The following is a 7537-nucleotide window of genomic DNA, read 5'->3' on the forward strand; positions in this document are numbered from 1 at the left end:
GGTGACTTTCGTTGGGGCCACACTAGAGGAGCCCCTTAGAGGGAAGTTGGTGAAATTTTTGCAAGAAAATAGTGATGTGTTTGCATGGTCAGCAGCTGATATGCCAGGCATAGACCCGGAACTAATCACTCATAAACTGAATGTGGATCCAAATCAGAAGACAGTGAAATAAAAGAAAAGAAGTTTTGCTCCAGAAAGGCAGGAAGCTATAAGATAGGAGGTCGAGAAGCTCTTAGAGGCTTGTTTCATTGAGGAGATACAATTTCTGGAATGGTTTGCAAACCCCGTAATGGTGAAGAAGGAAAATGGAAAATGGATGATGTGTATAGACTTCACTGATCCGAATGATGCATGCCCTAAGGACTGTTTTCCGTTGCCAAGAATTGATACTTTGATAGATGCCAGTGCTGGGCATGAGATGCTGAGCTTCATGGATGGATTTAGTGGATACAATCAGATCAAGATGCACAAGGATGACATTCTAAAGGTATCATTCATCACTAACTTCGGTGTTTATTGTTACCTTGTTATGGCATTTGGTCTCAAGAATGCAGGAGCCACCTATCAAAGGTTGGTAAATAAAATTTTTAAGGATCTTATTGGCAAGACTATGGATGTCTATGTCGATGACATGTTAGTCAAGATTCTAGTAAAGACTGATCATATAACCCATTTGAGGGAAGCTTTCGAGGTCCTGAGGTACCACAAGATGATGTTAAATCCTACAAAGTGTGCTTTCGGAGTAGGATCTGGAAATTTTTTGGGATTAATGGTCTCCAAGAGAGGGATCGAGGCCAACCCCAATAAAATAAAGGCAATCCTGGACATGGAGCCACCAAAAACTATCAAAGATGTTCAAAAACTCACTGGAAGGATCGCTGCGTTGGGACGATTCGTCTCCAAGTCCGGGGACAAGTGTTTGTCGTTCTTCAAGTCCTTAAAGAAGGTTAAGGATTTTGTATGGAGTGAGGAAAGCCAGAAGGCATTCGAGGAGTTAAAGAAATATATGGCCCATGCCCCGTTGTTGGCCAAGCCAGCTTTGAATGAAGTCTTATACTTGTACTTGGCCGTTTCAGAGAGTGCCTTGAGCGCTGTATTGGTTAAGGAGGAACTGAAAATCCAGAAACCCATATATTATGTCAGCAAAACTCTGCATGGAACTGAGTTGAATTATTCAACTATTGAGAAGTTTTCTTTAGCCTTGGTGATGGCTTCAAGAAAGTTATGTCCTTACTTTCAGGCTCATCAAATTGAGGTGCTAACAAATCAGCCCCTGAGAAATTTCATTCATAGTCCTAAGGCTAGTGGGAGGTTGATCAAATGGGCAATAGAGCTGGAAGAATTTGACATCAAGTATAAGTTAAGAACGGCAATAAAAGGCCAGGCATTGGCTGACTTCGTGGTGGAATGTACCATACCCAACCAAGAAGTCGGGGGCAGGAAGATACCATACCTCAAGACAAAGAAGTTGATAAGGGGATAAAGAAAAGGATGATAAGGAGAAAGAATATTGGGTTCTCTATTTTGATGGAGCATCAAAACCAAATTCAAGTGGAGCAGGTTTGGTTTTAAAAAGCCCTGATGGGTTCTTGATTGAGTATGCCATGAAGTTAGACTTCCCGACCACAAATAATGAGGCAGAATATGAAGCTCTGATAGCTGGCCTCGGCTTAGCAGGGACACTTAGAGTCAAGAACTTCAAGGTCTGTGGAGACTCAAAGTTGGTTATATCCCAGGTGAAGGGGGAGTTTGAGGCAAGGGATGATACGATGGCTAAGTACGTCCTCCTAGTAAGGGCTGTGATGTACCAATTTGATGAATGCCATATTGAGCACATTCCCAGGGAGGAAAATGCTAAGGCAGATGCATTATCAAAGTTTGCTTCATCTGAGATAGAGGAAAGCTCAGGAAGTGTATACTTCCACGTTCTGAAGACACGGAGCATTGATGTTAAGCTTGTAGCTCCTGTAAGACTGGGGAATTCATGGATAGATCCCATTAAGACTCATATTCAAACCGGATGGTTGCCAAACCATGCTACTGAAGCACGTAAGCTGGCTGTTTGAGCACTAAAATACTCTTTGATAGACGGGATTTTGTATAAAAGATCTTTTATGGTTCCTTACTAAAGGTGTCTCAGGCCCGATGAGGCATGTTTGGCTCTTGAAGAAGTACATGAAGGTATTTGTGGGCAACACTTGGGGGGCAGAGCATTAGCTCATAAGATAACCCGTTTAGGCTTCTATTGGCCAGAAATGATGGCTGATTCCAAAGAATTTGTGAAGAAGTGTGACCGCTGTCAGAAGCATGCACCTGTCGTCAGACAACTCCCTGAGATGCTGACCTCCATCAACTCACCTATCCCCTTTACTATGTGGGGAATGGATATACTTGGGCATTTCCCCATGGCCACTGCACAAAGGAAGTTCCTGATTGTAGCCATTGATTATTTTACTAAGTGGATTGAAGCCAAACTCTTGGCCAAAATCACAACTAAGCAGGTTGCACAATTTCTGTGGGAAAATATCATGTGCCGGTATGGAATTCCCCGCATCCTAGTCACTGATAATTGGACACAATTCAACAATGAAGAATTCAAGAAGTATTGTGAGGAGAATGAAATTGAATTACGATTCACCTCTGTGGCTCATCCGCAAGCCAATGGGCAAGCGGAAGTGGCAAATCAGATAATCTTGGATGGACTAAAGAAGAGGATCGAGAAGTCGAGGAATAATTGGGTGGATGAGATACTCCCAATACTATGGGCTTACAGGACTACCTGTAGAGTCACGACTGGAGCAACTCCCTTCATGTTAGCATGTGGAGCAGAAGCAATTGTTCCCGAGAGATATCACACTCCTCTCCCAGGATTCAAGCTTTCAATGTTGAGGAGAATAAGGAAGGGCAAAGATTAGCCCTGGATCTAATTGATGAAGTGCGAGATGGGGCACATGCGAAGATAGTGGAATATCAGAAAAAGGCTTCGTTCTACTACAACCTATGGGTTAAAGAAAGGTTCTTCAAACAGGGTGACTTGGTCTTGAGAAAGGTGGAAGCCTCTGGTGTAGGGCAGAAAGGGAAGCTTGCCCCAAATTGGGAAGAGCCATACAAGGTCAAGAGCGTTCAAGGAAGAGGAACCTACAAGCTGGAGACTATGGATGGTTTTGAAGTCCTGAGAACTTGGCATGCACAAAACCTGAAGGTTTACTATGTGTGAGGCAATTGAACATGATTATCACTTGTCAAGGTGACAAGTAGGTTGAAAAGCACCTTGAAGCTTTGCTTGCTTAGGATTTACATGTTTAGCTTTATTTTGAGGTTTATTAAGACTTATGTAAGGGATGAATCCCAATGATTTATGAAGTTCAGAAAGTTTTCAAAATATGTTTGAATCTCTATGGCAAGGCAAGTAAACTAAGTGCATGAAAGCATAAAGTCAGATAAATAGAAATGGATCAAATAAATATTACAAAGTTTGATAAATAAAGTCTCGAAAATAAGATAAAATAAATAAGCAACGCAGGGCTAGAAAAGCTCCAAGGAGCAGAGGTGCCCTCGGCATCCATATCATAATCTCCTCCACTCTCGCTCGAAGTCTCTGTCGTATCGGAAGATGAAGAGTTGTCATCTTCAGCAGGCCTAGAAGACAACTCCGGAGGAGGAAGAAGCGGGTCCTGAGGGATACGATCCGAGACAACTACTCGGGTATGAAACCTCTGCAGCAAAGCCTCGTCATCAGGGCAGACATAGTCCGCCGGGTTAATATCAGGACAAGCCTCGTTCACGGTCCCAAGGGCCGTGTCCCAACCAGTCCTAAAAAACCTAGGAAAGACTGAGTCATCCCTAACCCTCATGGACTGAGTAAACTCCTCCAAGTCCAGATAGTTATCAATCGCCTTATCTTTCTCGGCCGAAGCACCACCAGCTCGGCGTTAGACTCTCTGAGCTCTTCCTCCTTACGCTTGAACTTCTTCTCTAGAGCAGCATACTTCTTCTGCTGCCTCTTGAGGGCATTGTCGGCTTTGTCAGAAGCCCTCTTCCATGATTCGGCTTGCCTCACAGCGCCTTGAAAATAGGCGTTAGACTAAAATTAAACAATAAACAAAGGTGTAAGGCAAGTGAATGCTATAAGTAAGAAAGATAAATTCAATAAAGGGTCATACCGAGGCCAGAGACTGAGCTCCCATGAGCTTTATCCTCTCCAGGTCAGGGGTGGCAACCACATCAGTAAAATCTTTGGGAGTCACGCCATGGTAGGACCAATCCCAAGCATGCTTCGTGGATCCAACCACGGTATCCCCTCGGCGGAATCCCCAAAGAGGCTGAAAACCGCCCGTAGCAGCAGGGGCAGGAGTAGCAGCAGTAATAGGAGTACTAGGGGCTTCGGATCCCTCAGCTGAAGCCTCCCCCATGGGCTCCTTGTGTTTCTGTAATAAGATAGGCTCCGTGGCCTTTCATCGAGTGTCCAGGACCGCAAGTCGAGCCTTTTTCATCCTGGCAGTCTCCTCAATGGGAGGCACATTATCCTCGTTGATCTCCTTAGCAGCTGCAAAACAAGATAAAAAACAAAATAAGTGGTGTCAATAATGCATGAAATGAAATAAAATTGAGAAAGGAAGAAAAATACCCTGTTGAGAAACAGAGGATAGCCCCACATGGATGAGGGAGAACTCCTCTAAAAGAGTCCAGCTGGTAGTAGTACCGTCATCCAAAGTAAGCTCATTATAAATAATAGTTTCCTCGGGGCTTAAGTGAATGGATTTGAGGCTACCATCACTAACCTTCCCGAAGGAAGATATGAGGAGTGTGCCCCAGTCGCCATTCTCCCACCGTAACCCGACAAAACTATTCCTCCAATTTTGGTTATTATCGGGAATGGAGGAACTGTTAAAGATATGCTTACACTTGGGCCTTTGTTTAACATAGACCCAACCACAAATACTGGAAGAGCTGTTATAACACTGAAAAATCTTCCTAATAATAGCTACGGATAGGGGAAAACCTTCCCTAAGGCAGCAAACCATAAAACATAAAATGTTCCTCCAAGCGTTTGGAGGAAGCTAACATGGGTTTATTTGTAAATCAGCTAGAAGGTGAGGAATGAAGGGTTGAAAAAGAAACCTAAGCCCAACATTAAGGCCATCTGTATAAATAAAAAGAGTATCGGCTTTCTAGTGGCAAGTACGGTCGCCACCAGAAATTGGAACTAATCTCAGGGGAGGAAGAACATTATAACATGCATTTAATTTATCGTAATCTATGTTGTGCCAAGTGTTACAATGATTAAAAGAGTCGAGATGTGCAGTGGAGGGATATTCGTCCCCCCTAGTATTAATCATATCAATCAAAGACATGTAGGAAGAGCGGATCTCGATATCCTTACCTCGTTTTGAAGCCGAGGCAATCTTTGCCGCTCTCTCAGCACCTTTATCTGCATTGATGGAAAAATAGGAAAGCTTGGAAACTTGGAAGAAAGTTGGAAGTCCCTAGAGAGGGAAGAGTTTTGGAGATTGGAGAGTGTTGAGAAAAGAGTGTGAAGTTGTGGAAATGAGAAGTGTGCTTTCACAACCCCCACAACTCACTCTTATATAGCCCTTGGTAGGGCAAATTGGGCCTCAAAAAGCCCATTTGGGCCCAAAAATGAGAAGATTCTAGTATTATCCAGGAAATTCTTGGAAAAATTAAGTGAAAAACTTAAATTTTTAAAGATTCTGGAAGAATCCAGAAAAACTTAGAAGAACCTGGAATTTGAGATCAGATATAAAGCCCAATTCTGGAAAAATCTTGAAAAACCCAAGTGTTTAGGGCTCAAGAGGCCCAGTGCCAAGGCCCAAATACAAAAACCCAGGAATTGAGGCCCAAATATTTTAAAGGTGAATCCAGTCAAAAAGGGGATGGCCCAAGATAAAGGCCCAGTTCAGAAAAAAGCCCAGGGTCAATACTAAGTACCCATAAAAGAATCCAGGCCCAAAGTTGAGTTGGAAGAAATCCAGCCCAGATTTAAGGGCCCAAATCAAATATGTGGAGTTACAAAATATATATATATGCCAAATTCCTGACCCAATTCGATCAGGACTTACATTATATTCCTACTCGAATGAGTTGAGGTCGAAATAGCTACAACCAGGGCTGAATAAAAGGCTTATTTCGACCAGAATTTAAACCTATTCGACCAGAAACTGTATAGAAATCCTGGTCGAAACTCTTGAGGTCGATATGGCTTCGATCAGGGCAGGCAAGGGATGTTAATTCGGTCAAAACTAGGAATTCTGACCAGAAATCCTGACCGAAAAGGAAATTTCCTGCTCAAATATATATATATATATATATATATATATATATATATATATATATGAAAATCCTGGCCGAAATTCGACCAGGATTCCTGCTCGAAAGATCCTCCTCGAAATGCTGTCGACCAAGGCACAATGAAGGATAATTCGACCAGGATCCTGGTCGAACAGGATTCCTGGTCGAACCAGGTTTAAAAAAAAAGGAGAAAAAGAAGAAAAAAGAGGGAGAAAAAATGTTTTCTGAAAAAGAATTTTATATTCTGAATATTTTCAAAAACAAGGAAATTCCTTAAAATATTTTCTGAAAATGTTAATATTTTTCAGAAAATAAGGGAAAATTCCTGAAAATTAAGGAAAAATCCCAGAATTAAGGGAAAAATTCCTGGAAATTAAGGATAAATCCCAGAATTAAGGGAAAAATCCAGAAAATTAAGGAAAAATCCCAGAATTAAGGGAAAAATTCCTGGAAATTAAGGATAAAACCCATAATTATGGGAAAAATACAGAAAATTAAGGAAAAATCTCAGAATTAAGGGAAAAATTCCTGGAAATTAAGGATAAATCCCAGAATTAAGGGAAAAATCCAAAAAATTATGAAAAAATCCCAGAATTAAGGGAAAAATTCCTGGAAATTAAGGATAAATCCCAGAATTAAGGGAAAAATCCAGAAAATTAAGGGAAAATCCAGAAAATCAAGGAAAAATCCTAGAATTCAGGGAAAATTCCTGGAAATTAAGATAATTCCTAAATAAAAGGGATAAAATTAAACCATCATAAATGTGTAGGTCGCTCCACACTTTACGCAAAAACGATACCCTGTAAGGGAACAAATGAATGTAACTTCTGCGAAACCTAGTCACTGTTTCCCAAAAGTTGGGGAGCAAATGATAGGGAAGAAAATAAATCCTGATTACGTAGTTAATATTGCATTAATTACACATGATTTGGGCTACAAGGCCCAATTAAAAGATGTGCGACATTCGGACCAAAAAGGTTAACACATTGATCAGGCCTGATGGACCAGATTAGGCCTGATGGAACAAAGAAGGCCCAAAACCCTGAATATTAATTAATTTCGTAATTAATTAATAAGGTATTAAGATAAGTCCTAATGGGGATATAAATCCTTGTAGATTGGCCTCCAAGGAACCTCATGGGATAAGGAATCAGCTTTCTACTTCCTAGGACTCCAAAGTCCATTCTAATTCGGAGACTTGTCCACCAAGTCTCCAAACCCAAGTCCA

Source organism: Apium graveolens, chromosome 1 (genome assembly GCF_009905375.1).
Source record: "Apium graveolens cultivar Ventura chromosome 1, ASM990537v1, whole genome shotgun sequence".
In the NCBI taxonomy this organism is placed as follows: Eukaryota; Viridiplantae; Streptophyta; class Magnoliopsida; order Apiales; family Apiaceae; genus Apium; species Apium graveolens.